General features: G+C 39.3%; 1 protein-coding gene across 6 annotated transcripts in view; it reads left to right on the top strand.

The window, feature by feature from the left end:
• marchf8 (membrane-associated ring finger (C3HC4) 8) overlaps window positions 1-15,125 on the top strand; it is a 91,464-nt gene that overhangs the window by 1,088 nt on the left and 75,251 nt on the right. The window contains exon 1 of one of the 6 annotated variants that reach the window (XM_005743811.2): window positions 9,684-9,704. The exons of 4 other annotated variants lie outside the window; for them this stretch is intronic. The gene's annotated coding sequence lies outside the window, so the exon portion shown is untranslated. Of the gene's footprint in view, window positions 1-9,683; window positions 9,705-11,510; window positions 11,535-15,125 lie in introns of those variants that run through there. One more of the 6 variants, XM_005743809.2, reaches the window with a different exon arrangement.

Raw genomic sequence — 15,125 nt, 5'->3', positions numbered from 1 at the left:
CAGCTTGACGTCAACAACAATACATCTGCGCAGTAACGTGGAAAATATGAATTGAACTTTATTTATTTATTTCTTAAATGGTAAGGCTTTAACGTTGACATCAAACCCACTGATCACTTTATTGCCACAGTGGCTCTCACATTACACTCTGTCCTCTCATTGGCTGCAGGATCAGCTTTCTCCAGTTGTTTCCATCATCACCCCCGTCATGACGCGTGCTGCTCTGCTGTACAGTTCCTGCTTGTGTGTTACAGTTTGTTCAGAGCTTTTAAACATGCAGTAAAGCACTCTAGTGTACTTTAAAGCCTTCTGTTCTCCCTTCATCCTCGTGGTGTGTGCTTTGCCAAATGGGAGGGCAAGCCCTTCACTCATGTTCAATTTGAGGTAACACATCTCAGCTTCATGTCAAAGACCGGTTCTTTTGATGCCATCTGTGCTGCGGTGTTGGATTTTTCTGTGGTTTGGGGTTATTGTTAGGTTAATGCTGGGGAAAGGGGAAGAACCGGCTGGGTGTCTGTGTCATACATTATTGTAGGCTTGGGTTATTTCTTTGCTGAGAGCTTGTTGTGATGACGAGCCTCGTCGTGCTGCTGGTATGTGTAGTATGCATACATAAACGTTCTGATAACTAAATGCTAATTGTGTCTGTAATCCTATTCTTCACATTGTATTGTGTTTTTTCTTGTGATTTTTGACAGGGAGTGTTTGAAGAGAAGCGACAGATGGTGATCTTTGTAGGCAAGCAGTCTGAGTTTAATTTAGTTTTTAATTTATGCTCAACAGAAAAATCTGAAATTAGAAAAAGGAAATTGGGAATATGGGAATTTTCTGTAGCTAAAAAGGTGATTTTTTTTTTCCTCCCATGAGTTTTCCTACTGAGTACGTATGCCTTACAACAAGGAAATCATATGATTTTATGCCTACTTTCTCTTATCTTTTTCTTGTCCAGACGTTTGATACCCAGTGTGTTGTCTACGCTTGTTCCAGCATATTATTTTCCACATGAAGTCTACATTATGGCCACATTACGCAGAAAGACGGCCTTCCCCTCTCCGTCTACTTTCCATTTCTTGACTTCTTTCGCAACCGGCTGACTGTGTGTCCTCCACAATGACGACTGAACAATCATTCTGCAGTCATGAAATTTTATCTATTCGAGAGCTGGTGCTGCACGAAGCTGTCAGCAGACTCTGTCGTCCCGCTAGAACCGAGTGCTGATGGAAATGAGAAAGTAAGGCCGTAATTATGATTCCGAACAGGAGGAGGAAGAGGGCATCTGAGGCTGTCGCTGCCTTCCAAATCCCATAATTTAACTTTTTTATTTTTCAACTTAAAGTAGTTAGTGCAGCTGCCTTTACTAATTCAGTTCATTTTTATTTGTGTAGTGCCAATTTCCAACAAATCTTAATCCTAGAGCGCTTCACTTTGGAGCATGAAGAGCTTATGCCTTTAATATGTTGTAAAGGGAAGACCACAGACTTCCTATGAGAATGTTAACAGGAAGAAACCTTCCGCAGAACAGGCTCAGGATGGGCGGCCATCTGTTGAGCTGAAGGGAACACTTGCGCGATGCATCTTCTGTGCAGGGGCCCGTGGGTCAGAATGACCACAGAGCCGTGCTGGCGTGAGTTAATTAATAATGGAAGGACTTCCTGATATTGCGTTTTGCATGTCTTGGGAGATGGCATACTAAATAGCACGAGTATGGGTACTGGAACACTGTCTGTTAAGTTGCTAAACTGCGAGGGAAGGAGCCTGCAGTCTTAATGGACTGTGCCATTGTGTGCTTGCAAATTAGCTTGTACTTTACGTCTTCAGAGATGGGCTCTGAGGAAAGTAATTGGAGGGCGGAAAGAATTGCAATCAAAAGTATCTGAAGGCTTCGATAGTAGCTTTCTGCCAGTTCACTGCCGTCATTGTTTGATACAATTGGTTGCGATGGAGAAATGTGCCTCCCACGGTATTTTACAATATGGAACAGAGGATCCGTTTGACAGGCTCCATTGTGGCGTTGTGCAGCAGTTTCAATCAAATTCAATTTAACAACAGGCAAAAACATTTTGACTCGCAGAAGAGTTTCAGCTGAAAAAAAAGAAAGGGAAAAAAAAGGGTTTTACTTTTGATTCATCCGCTAGTTCACATCTTTGTTTTGACAAATTACTTTACGGGAACAGGAGCAGATGTCTCTTCTTACTAAAAACATAGAGCTTGTTTGCGCATAATTTAGCCTAAGAACAGATATAGAAAAAAATTGTTTTTGGTTGTTATTTATTGCTTTTTCTGTCTTCCATAAACTACAAAAAATTCACATAATCAATTGACCTGTCATATTTTCAGTAATTGGTCTATAAAGTAATCGATTACTATTCTGAATTTATTTTTTTAAAAAAAGCTATTTTTATACTAACAAGAAAGCAGTCGGCGCACTTCCTGTTTTGTTGCCCTACATTAACTTTGTGCTAATGGAGAACCACACTGCTTTATTAGTAATTTTAAACCCCAAATATCCAAATAATTTCTCTTTTACGTTTTTTTTTTAATGTGCTGAATTCCTGTTTTTATGTCTTGTTGTAAAATGGCATCTGGATACATGCTTTGCATCTCTATGTTAGCTGCTCCCAGTCTCCTCACTCTCTGCGTGCTTAATCTGTAAAATAATATTGATTGAAATGTGCTAAGAGACAGGAAATGGATCCAGCCAACAAAAAAAAAGTCTTGGTACATATTTGTCTTCCGGTTTTGCAGGAGAATGTGCGTGTGTTATTCAGGATGTGGGTTTTTCCTGGACTCTGGTGCTTGCTAGGAAGCTGTGATTGTGTCCGTGATTAACCTCCCTTTGAGAGACTTTCAGTTTAGCAAGTTTTACTTTTCTTAATTGGCTGTAGACTGTGAACAAATTAAAATTATCCTAACAGTATTATGGCCATATGGCAGCTGGAACTGTACTGCGAGGTTTCCAGTGTAATTTGTATGGCTGGTTCATGCTGCTTCTGTTATCTGATTCTGGATATACAATTATAGGTATATGTCCCTCGCTAGTCGTCTTGTATGGCTGAACTGTAACATAATAACATAATAAAGGTATCACATTATGCTGGCCGGGATTGGGTTATTGTTTCCCTGAGGTCGGACTTCGTCTGCAGGGAATAAAAGCATTGATTTAGTCTAATGACTTCCTTTCTTGGGATGATGTCATGCACCTATGTGAATCAGACCACACTGGGGTAATGCTTATGGCGGCATAGGTAATACAGCAACATCGGCGTTTGTAATGATATATTGGTCAGATTTTAAGTGGCCTTCTTCACTCTGACTTTGTGTGTGTTGACCAGGCGCAATGAAGTTGTAATGCCTCTGATGAAACGGGGTAGTGTTCGACAGCTGCTATACATCAGCCGAGGAGAGGTGCTGGCTCAGCTGAACGGACCGTGGGATGGCACTGCTGCAGTTAGTGGGCTATGGTTGATGATGTCATTAGGGCTTTCACAGACTCCCAAGGTGTCTGTCTGCTGGTGGCAGCCAACCAAGAATAAGGAAAGGGGAAGGAGACTGATTGTTTTCTCCCCCCATTGTAGATTGACTAATCTGCCACAGTGTAAACATGATACCTGCTATCCTGTCAGCCTAACAGACACACATTTAACATCTTATTAATTTATGCTGAAATGATAACCGTGCTCTCAGAGATAACCAAATAATCACGAGTCCCCCACCAAATAAAAGAGCTATATCAGCTCAATAACCTATATGTCCTGAGCTGTAATGATAAAGTCACCATCACAATGTTTGTTTGATGACAGCAGATTTTTAAACACAAAAGCTTGCAGAACATGTTGCTGTAGATAAGATTGTAAGTTGTTTTTTTATGTCTGCTATAACACAACACAGCTGTTATGATGGCTTCTTTGACGTGGTGACGGCCACTTTGGAGCCAACTTCATTTAGTGTAAACACACACACACACACACAAGGAAGTTTAGGCCTAAGGCTGTTTTTATTTCTCTAATTTGTGCCTCTAATTTGCATCTCCTGCCCATAAACCAGAAAACAGCCTCGTTAGACTATGTTAAAGAATTTTTCAATTCTTAAAGTGCTTCTGAAACCCAGCAAGGACAGCAGGCTCCCAGACAAATGATGGTGGGAGCAGTACTCCTGCCGTTGTTTTTACCCATACATTTTAGTTATTCACAATGATAAAACTTGCCACCCTTCACGGTTTCTATGGTATAATATCCTGTCACACTGTACCATGACAGGAATTTAAGTAGAAGTGTTCCTAAATTTAAAAAAAAAAAAATTACATGAACGCTGTTTCACCTGAGATAATAAAATAAAGCTTTGGTTGGGCTATAACAAAATAATTTATGATGCTGTTATGTCAGCTGACATATTTAATTGACTTTGCTTTTAAAATGACGCCGCAAAACGAGGCTGTCTTGATTTGCTAACTGCTTGTAGCCTTGACTCATTAAATCTCTTCAACCTGCTCTGTCAGTGTTTTTTCGTTTCAGTTAAAAATTGCAAAACTGTCACATCAAACTTGTCGTTGGAGCATTTTTTCACATCTGGGTCACAAGCAAACCCTTTTCCCTACTCTCTGTCTACACTGTGTTCAGATTCAAAGGTTAAAAAAAAAGCAAACGCCTGTGTTTGTCCACACAAAAACCAGGAAATGATGAGACGAGCAATAAAGGGTCTGACCTATAAGCAGCTTTTATAATGACATCAGGTGATGTTAAACTCATTTTACATCGTGGGCCACATGCAGCCCAACATTTTTACATGGTAAAATGAGTTTAATGGCATAATTTAATACAGCCCACTTAGATGTGTCGCAGCTCTTTACTTTAACAGAATCATTTAAAGTAAAATAACATTCGATTTGTCAATTGGTTTGTTTACCACAGTTTCATTAGTTAGTACCAGCTGTCTTTAAGTGCTAACATTGTATTGTGAAACCCTTTTAATTTAGTGAGCAGTAAATCTTTCCTCCATATTGTATTTAATTAGATTCCTGAAAGCCACTCAGCCGTCCATTTCAATTAGTTTTGCTGTAGTAAAAAGTCCACTTGCAGAAACTTGTTTGATGGGTGATTCATCATAGCGACCGTGCTTTCCAGATTAATTTTTGTCAAAACTTCAGCTTTGGTCATGCACATGCTGATTTCAGAAGTCTTTGTCTTCTAGCGCACTCATGTGGTGATGATAGCCTGACAGATTTGATGTCCACATTAGGGGTGCAGGGGTCAAAATAAGTTTGAGTTGTTTGTCCTTGACATGAATAATAAATAAATAAATTCAAATAAAAACTATTTTAGTAACACCAAAAGTTCTAATCGTCTCTTGGTGTCTAAATAGGCTGGATAAAGTGGGCCTGGAATTCTCTTTTCTAACGTCATAGTTTAATTCTTGGACTGTATTAAAGTAGCTTTGCATGATTTTACAGTTCAGAATAATCCACATTTATTTTATGTTGGGCTTTGGTGTAGCCCCTTAGTTTATTCACCTGTCTGAAATGAGCCCTTATAGGTCCTCTTCCTTTAGGCCAAATTCCTTTTTATTGGCTCTCCTTTGCAAACAGCAGGTGCACTCGCAGTTAAAGCCGTGTGCCTGAGGTGACCATATTAAGGATGGTCACTCTCCTACAGAGCTAAGACTGGAAAAGAATCGGCTGAAACTGAGTGGTTAGAGCTTTTGGGTCACAGGGATTACTTTCACATATGCGCTAATCAAATTATTGAAAACACAAGCACCCAAAATTGCAACTCTATAAATGTGGTACAAAATAAGGTTCTCCTTTAACTTTCCGGCAGTGCATTTTAAAATCTAGCACACAACAACATGATGACACCGCTTAAGCCAAACCACAGTTTGCCCATCCACAGTGTACGATATAGTCTACCTGTGATAGGCCAACACTGGGAAATATTGCATATGGCTGTCTGTAATTTTACATGAACTGGTTTATCCTAAATGTTCATGTTACTTAACAAAACTTTCTAGCTGGCAGTTATGTTTTCAAACCATAAAATATACAGAAAAAACTGGCATTTAAGAAAAAAAAAGGAAAAACATGATATGCTAAATTATGTGTGACCTTTTAAGAAAAATGTTGCTCTTTCTGTCAGACTTACTGGCATTATGCAGTAGCGATATGACCTGTAGGCATCTCATCACAGTTTCTATATTTGTTTGTTTCTGGACTTACTTTGGGGGAAACAAGGTAATTGGCGCGAGCAGCAGCAGCAGCCACTGTGGCTGGACACACAAAAGCGTTTTGATGTCACTGTATTTAAGAACTCCGACTGTGATGTAATGTCTGGGAAATGATGTGCGGAATTTTGGTTTTTCCTGTACAATTAACCTGACTGTAAACAGCACGGATATATCATCAGCTGCTTTTAATATCGAGGTGGAATGAGCCAGAGCCGTCATTTCATCATGAATATCAATGAGTTTTCTCACTAATGACTTTTCAACTGTTTGCCGTTGCTGGTGGTGTTTGCATTGCATTTTTCATTAAGCGTATTCAGACTTACATCTCATTACAATACATCCATGTTAGAGACGTTCTCCGGTTACAGCAGCAGAAATAATTCCAGCCCAAATCCCCTCCCTGCTTAAGAGCACCCCACATTTATTTGATCACGATAATTCAATCCTGACTGTGTTGCAGTTATTAATAGTGATTTAAATAATGAATTCAGCCTGCTATAGCTTGTATAAATGAGCTTTGCTAGATATTGTGAGACGTATTATGTTCAAATTAGGTGTTCAAGCAACAGAAGAGTTTATTAAACAAATAGAATTCAGCTGAACGAATGCAGATGTTGATACGGGCATGATCTGTGACATCGTTTAACCGTTTCTTGCAGCAATAAGCTTCTTTTTTCTTGACAAGCATAATGTGTTCTTAAGATGTTGTTTTGTCAGAGCTCAGCTGCTGATATTCCCAGGAATGTGCTTTTCGTAGCTTTGTTAACCACCCCAGAGGAGCTGTTATGGTTTTGTTGATAGTGTCACATGGGTCAAACTAAGAAGCCAAGGTTGGGTTATTTTGCAGCCCTGATTACCCCAATTACAGAAGGATGATGGGTGGATGGTGCAGGTTGTTTTGTCAAACTGTCCTGACATTTTCATTTGTTCTTTTTTTTTTTTTTTTTTTTACTGAAATGGAAAACTAGGAAGATGAGCTTTGACTGCATGAGGACCTGTTTTAAAAGGTTTTCTGATAAATAAGCCGTTCTCTATGTGTGGACGATGTCTCACTGCCACAAAAATGTATGATTTTCTTTCCTTTAAAAAAAAAAAAAAGGTATCTAACCCAGCAGAAACAGTTTTTTACTTTTCAATGTTTCCAGATGTTCCTGTCTCCACACAAATAGTTGTGAAGTCTGTTTTGAAAAATGTGAAAAGGTGTTGTCTTTTAGTTTTTATCACATAGAATGACATTGAATTGTTTTTGCGAATTTGAATTTGCCAAACGATGACCTTTACGGGATAAAAGAAAAAAGGCTTCAAAGCAAAGGTTTGTTCAGTATAAAGTAACAAGTTTTTTCATTCGAAGTTTTTCTTGTTGTTTGTCTATTTTAAGGACTTTCATCCATTCTTCCTGCAAATTGCTTGTAGTTTTGTGACATTTTTGGCCTTCGTGCACGGACTGCTCTTTTGAAGTGTATTCAAAGGTTTTTCTATGATGATGATGATTAGGTTCAGGGCTGTGAGGGCGATGGCAAACCTTCAACACGAGCCTCTTGAGTTGGCCCATTTGCTGTTATAGTGTGCAGCTTGCTTTTATTTAATTGAGTAAATCTTTCCACTCACCAATAAAATGTTTCCCCGTGCCACTTGCTACATAACAAACCCAAAACATGATTGATCCAACTAGTGCTTAACACATTCTCAGCCCTTTTCCTTTAAACGTCTTTCTTCTTTTCCCTTTTTTTTCACACGACTTTGTATTTAAAATGCTTCAGGCATCTTTTTTTGGAACATTTGAAGATGCAGATCCATAATTGTCTGCTTTTGGGCAGCTACACTATATGGACAAATGTATTGGGCCATACCTCTGAATCTTTAGTGCAGGTGTATAAACTCTAGTACCTGTAGCCATTCGGTTTGCCTGGGCCGTTCCAAAAAGCAGAGTTCACTGTACTGTAATAGCATAATACTGCTGCAACAAATCAGCTCATTAAATTTCTTCTCTCCTAGGTAAGGCGTATTATTGCAAAATGAAAGCATTCAGGAACCACAACAAATCACCCACATTAAGTATCAGACCACATGAAGTTGGAGAGGGAGGTTGCTGAGGGCTGGGGTGCAAAGTGTCTCAGCACTCTGCTCATTCAACAACAGCACAGCTCCAAACCTCCTCTCACATTAACATCAGCACAAAATCTACATGCTGGGAGCTTCATGGCAGGGTTTCATGGTTTAGCAGCTCCTCTAGGTGTAGGTGGCCCAATGATGATACAGCCTGAGGAGTCTGATTATTTATAAAGCTTTAAAATTTCTTTGTTTTTCTTGGTAAAAGTTGGTACTCAAACTCCTTGCATGTTGCTCATTTCTTCTGTAAAATCTTCTTCTAGCAGCTTCTACTATTAGCTGCTATTACTAGCTGCTACCGCTACAGGGGCTGTAACAGCACCACAGTCTATCCCTAGCATCCCTCTCTTTTACACTAACCCTCTGCTTGTCCTCCTTTTACCACATTTGAACCTTCTGTTGTCTTCCTCTTTTCCTCCTGCTTGGCAGCTCCATCTTCAGCATTCTTTCTCCAATAAATCCACTACTTATGTCCAAACCATCTCAGTCTGGTCTCTCTAACGGCGTCTCCAAACATCTCAACATGAGTTGTCCCTCTGACCTTTCTGGTCCCTCCCAATGAAAATCTGAGCATGCTCAACTCTGCAACTCCAGCTCAGCCTTCTGTCTTTTTTCTCAAAACCATACATTATAGCTGGTCTCACTAGCATCTTGAAAACCTAAAACAAAAATATCATAGGGAGCATGGTTAAAATGTTGACTTAAATGTTTTATCTTTTTGCTCTTAGGATATAAAATGAGTAACAGACAAACCTCAGAAAATCTTTTGGAAACCACCTTTTGTTTCCTTTTACTAAAAATAAAAAATAAAAAAAATCCAACATTTCCGTTTTAAAGCAGTCTTAAGATTAAGACAGATTCTTCTATAGCAGTTGCAGTATTAGGTTTTTCTAATTCAGATTCAGTGCGTGTGTTATATAGCAGAGCGACTTTTTTTTTTTGCTGGTTAAATGCTGTATAACTGCTGGAGGCTTGTTCTCCAACTGTCCACCATGCAGTTATGAAGTCATTTAGCTTCTTTTTGCTGCTGCTAGCCACTGAGTCGACCTGCAGCCAGACCAGCAGCCTCTAAAGCTGCCTCTCAGTGTGTGATTTCCTGTGTCCACGCACTTACTACACACAGTGGTGAACCCCACATGCACTCGCATATTACACGTCTGCTGTTTCACGGAGCGTTGTGGTGGGCTGAAACTGCCTGCTGGTCCATAACTCCTCCACACAGTCGGGTTATTCTGCGAGGCAGCAGGAGGACAAACACTAGCCCGAGGGACAGAGTTGTCTGTGTGCCGAAGCACACGCTTACCAGTAAAAAGGCTTTGTTTACCGGTATGGCCAGAAAAGTGGTTAAAAGGAACATGCTTTCAGTTTCTACTCGGGTGGTGAGTTAGTTTTTCATTTCCTCATTCTTCACTGATGAGACCACTTTTCCCTGAATTGTGTTTTGAACATTAGTGGCTATAATACAAATAAATCTATTGCACAGGACGAGTCCAGGTCAGTGTGTTTCATATTGTGTGCACAATGTCAGTAGTGGATTTGCATAACCTTGAACGCACACACAAACAGCTACAGCTTCCCAGAGAAATGCAGACTGCATCCTGTTTGGCCGTCACAGCTGAGTATCCAGTGTTGTGTAATTTTGTTTTTTTTTGTGAAATTCATCTTGGTGATATTGATTACTGTAAAACGGAGTAAAATCATCAACTGTTGAACTAAGTAAGAACAAGTGTCAGCTTCCCTCGAGTTATAGGCAGGCTTGAAAACATCATGTATGAGGATTTTGGAGCTTAATACGCTTGATATGAATGATATTCTAAAATTCCCACCTATGTTAGTAATTTTCCACTCTTAATTTAAAAGAACAATATGGAATACTGTCATTATTTTTGAGGAATTGCACTAGATGTTTATCCTGTAGTAAGGCCAGTGACGATAAAATGAAATTATATTTTAGTATTTTAAACCATGTTGCAGTACTTGTTTGCACAGCATGGATAAAATCTTGCATGATATTGCATTTTTGGGGGGAGTTATCTTAGTTTGTATTCATACCCATTGTGGATGTCATGGTATTCCTTACTGATAAATGAAATGTACTGAAGAATAATCCGTGTTTTCTCCTGTTGCACATGAGCTAACTACTCCTTTTCGACTGACGAGTGATTAAGGTGCCTGAATGAGAAATGAAATGGAGGAAAAATCATTGAAAATAAGTGAGAAGGTCTCTAAGTTGTTGCAAAGCAATCAAAAAGTTTTTGTCAGTTTTTTGTGAAAGTGACCTCGTGGTGGCTGCAGTGCACTTCACATGTGTCTGTTTCACTGTTCAAACAGACCATGTGGTTTTTGACAGGCAAACACGCAAGTAAAACCTTGTTAGCATGAATAAAAGCAATGAGTCACAATTTTTCTTTTCCGGTTTGGCCCATCGCAGGGAACATACAGCCTTCAGATTGCTGTTTTAAATAGACTTTCAGGAACTGGTTGGTTTAGATGTTTCTGACGGTCAAAAAGTTGAGTTTGGAAAGTACACTTCTCACCCTTAGCGGACCAGTTTCGAAACACGTGTTACTGAAAATTTTGGCTCTGTCTCTAAATAGAACAGAAGCTGCGTTAATATGATTAACAGCAACTGTGTTTGGCTACTATTTCCTGTCAAAATGGCTGCTTCAGAATAAGTCTAGTCATGTCTTGGCCACATGACCAATTATCCAATAGGAGTAGGGTTAGGGTGAGGGCTGGGGTTGTGTTGTGGGTGTGAAGCTTTCAGAAGTTAGATTTGAGGTCAGATGAAAAGCTGTAAATAGCCACAGAATACAACAGCTAGCACAGCTGTCAGGGACCAAGCAGTAAAGCATAAAGGACACAGGTGTTTAATTCAAAAAAGGGGTTTTATTGACCCAAAAATATGAAAATAGATTTAACAAAGCCAAAACTTAAACAGGCAGGCCAATAAAAGAGGTCAACTAAATAGACTAAACTCAAGATAACAATTAACAAAATCTCAAACAAACATATGATAAACTGACCTGTTGAAACCAAATGACACACAAAACTAAATGGTTGCCATATAATCAACTAATACAAAACAATTAAACAAACATGAAACACCCCCCAGGCAATGAAGCATGTGGTTCCATCCAATTAGGCTGTCAGCTCTCCCAGCCCTTTGCTACACCTTTTGCCAGACAGGAGGAGAAGCCAAACCCCAGGTAACTCAAACAAAGAAAGATGTAATATAACAAAACAAAACTTTGAACTTGCAGTGTTAATATGTGTGCACGCCATATAAACATTGGAAGGTGTGATGGAAAAATAAATACATTTAATAAAGAAACAATATTGAACAATAACCAGAATATTTTAAAGTAGTGACTGTAAATTAACTAAAGTGAATCAACTGGTGGTGTGGAGCTTACCATGTGTGGCATGCCATCACAACAGCAATAATGGTTAAATGCTCCAGTTACACTAACTGAAGTATTCAAACTGAGGCTCAGTAACACTATATATTTGTCCTCCATTTGACCATCCAGCTTATGATTAAATGTCCTGTGGACTGTTTTTTTTTTTTTTTAGTACTGTTATAGAAGATCCGAGTTCTGGTGTATGGAACCAGATTTGAGTATTTTATAGAAATAGCACATAGTGGCTGCTGGCTTTTATCTATAATAGACAATACTGCAGACAACTCAGCCATTTAAAATGTAGTGGTGAGTGCAGTTGAGGAAGCGGATACTACCTCAGATACACAAGCATCATTTTTAATCAAATCTTTTTGCTTAAAAATAAAGTAATAACATAATGTGTGTTTATAGTTAGCCCTTCTTCTCGCTTCCTATTAATGATCTAAGCTGTTGCATATCCAAGTTTTATCTTGAAGCACCATTCTCAACATTTGGCGCTTCCAGCCTGCGACATGAACATTTTCTGCTTACAATGACAGCATATTCAACATGTTTGGGTATGCTTTTACAAAATAGGACATCTGATTACATGTGATTGCTTTGTTTACCCCCTTTTTTTTTTGTTCTACAGGCTATTTGATTGATCTAATAGGCTCTTGATTTGCTTGTGCCTGCTCTGTTTGAAATGCATATATCCCTAACACAGCGGAGGGATTTATGTAACCCACAATGGCACTTCAGCACACAGAAATCCACAACATCAGCTGAAGAGTGTGATGCTTTACACACTGCAGTGTCTCCACATTTTTTTGGTCCGCATCTCATTAAAATTAACAGGCTTTCACTAAACTTTATTGAACAGCCTCATCACTAGTGGCCCCAAAGAGCACATCCAAATGAGGAAAGAAGGGACTCTGCATTGAATAGATCAGTAATTAACAACACATACTTGTTTGAAAAAAAAAAAGATTTTAGATAAGCGTTTATTTATCGTTACCAAGATAGAAAATCAGATATTTTTATAAAGCCTTCTATCTGTTCATTGACATCTAGAAGCTGCACCTGTCCGCTAACTATAACTCAATATCTGGGTATCACCTTTGGCTATGTTCCCAAAATGCAAATGGGAATCTGTACTTGTGGTTGACTTGAGTTTGCATCTGTAGCTGTACCTGTGTGCAGTTGTGCTAATAAGTCACTGAACTTGATTGCGGCGCTCTGACTGCACCCGCAGACGGGGTTCGATACGACTGTAAATTGGACATGTGCTGACAAGAAACTGCGTTTTTAAAATCTATCCTGTGTGAGGGTAATATTCAAATCTGCCTGCACACAGCAGAGATGGCTCTTGCTTCCTGTATTCTATGTTCTCCTTTCCCTTCATAGTATTTACTGTTGCAGAGAGATTACAGAAGCTGCATACTCGAATCTGGTGTTTTGTGGAGTGTGGCTGTTTGCCTATCTTGGCAATTTCAGTTCCCATCTCCATACAGTAGATTTTTGATGATTGTGCTTTTCTCCCTGTGTTTACCCCACAGATATTTAAGTCTGCTTTTCCAGCTAAATCCTTATTCATTCCAATTGTACGATAAACAGGCTGGTAACTTTTCTTCCCCCTTATCACATCACACACCCACCAAAAAATTGAACAGCTTCTTGTCAAAAACTCTTATCAAGTTCCCTTTGAGTCAGCCGTGTTTCCTCTTTACTTACTGGCATTTAGTTTTTTGGTGCCTCGTCACAGCAGTTTATGAAGTCTCCATACAGAAGAAAATTGCTGCATTAAAAACAGCGATACTGCTGCGAAGTAGGGCTGCCACGATTTGTCGACTAGTCACGATTACGTCGACTATCAAAATCGTCGACGACTGATTTAATAGTCGACGCGTCGTTTGAAGCTTTGTAAGATCACAAAAGACGCAGGAATAAGTGGCAGGATTTAAGAGTGTAATAACGGACTGAAACAGAAGATGGCAGCACTGCATGTACAAGGATGCCAGCTACCGTTAAACCCAGAAGAAGAAGAAGAAGCTGTGTCCCAGAATTCATAGCGCGGCCCAGCGCAGTTTCCAACAATGGCGGCAGCTAGTTAGTTTTAATGTTACTCTTATTATTCTTTCTGGGTCACAAAATAAACGTTTAACAGGCAAGAATGTAGCTGTGTAAACTGTGTAAACCTCAAATATCGGCTCAGTTTATCAAGACACCACATATTTTCAAAAGCGCTCCGACGTTTTCGGAGACATCTGTTACCCACTAGCTCGTTAGCTAGCCGGGGGCTAGGCTCACTAGCGCCGTGAGAACACCGGACTCCCCGCAAATCGTTTTCAAACCCACCGCTGTCTTTCGCTACTCAGGTTAAATATATGAGTCACTTAGATAACTTAAAATGTTATTGTTTGGCTTTTTTTTTTGTATTTTATTTGTTCCTGACTAAATCAGTTTGTCTGAGATTAAAGTTATAGTTTTTACACAGCTGAATAAACGTCAAGCAGACAACTGATTATCAGAAGTGTGAGATGCTCGAGAATATACTCCGGTGTCCTGTTATATTTTAGATAGCAAGGAGTTTATTCAACTTCACCGAAACAATCTGCAAATTTCATTAAAATTTAATAAACTATCATCTTGTCTTTATTTTTAGTTAGCACATACCTTAAACACTTAAAGTTGTAAGCTAATGATAGTTATATAAGAGCAGATGCTGCTGGTGCAATAAGCTGTAGTTTTACGTCCAATGGATGATGATCTGATTAGTCGACTAATCGCAAAAATAATCGGTGACTAGTCGACTATCAAAATAATCGTTTGTGGCAGCCCTACTGCGAAGCCCTCTGTCAGTGTCCCTGTTATTTATCTGAAAACTGAACCCTTTCAGATCACTTCCAAGTGAAACCTTTTACAAAACATAAATCACCTCTTGTTGGATTAAAAGGCATAAACACTTCAGCTTTGAGGGTTAGCCTGAGGTTTTAGAACAATAGACGATCACCGAAATTTCAGTTTGGCCTCTGGTCAAGGTAGCTGTGGGAGTAAACATTTATTAACTGCAGGCTGAAACTGATAATCTGCTCCTGGCAATGTCAGAGCTGCATAAAAATGTACGCCCTTCTATCTGAATATTGTGGTCGTTGCACAATGTTTATAAAAAGATGGGACCAGAGATTTCTTCATATTTTCGTTCTGAATTTAGTTGCTTTTTTTTTGTTGCGCTGCTTACAGACAGAGAAGTATATTTTTAAACACAACAGAATAAACACTTTAAGATGCTGCTTTCCAGTTGGGGTCCAAATGCCACAGTGACAGAGGCCTGCTTGCTTTCATGTCAAGACTTGGGTAAAGAGATTGAAACAGCTCTCAGTGGTTAGTGCTAGAAATAGCTAGCCTGTCTGTCTG

The sequence above is a fragment of the Pundamilia nyererei genome, unplaced genomic scaffold (genome assembly GCF_000239375.1).
Source record: "Pundamilia nyererei isolate P.nyererei 1_Seehausen unplaced genomic scaffold, PunNye1.0 scaffold00136, whole genome shotgun sequence".
Lineage (NCBI taxonomy): Eukaryota > Metazoa > Chordata > Actinopteri > Cichliformes > Cichlidae > Pundamilia > Pundamilia nyererei.
The sequence above is the reverse complement of the archived record's forward strand: the minus strand, read 5'-3'. Positions and strand labels throughout refer to the sequence as shown.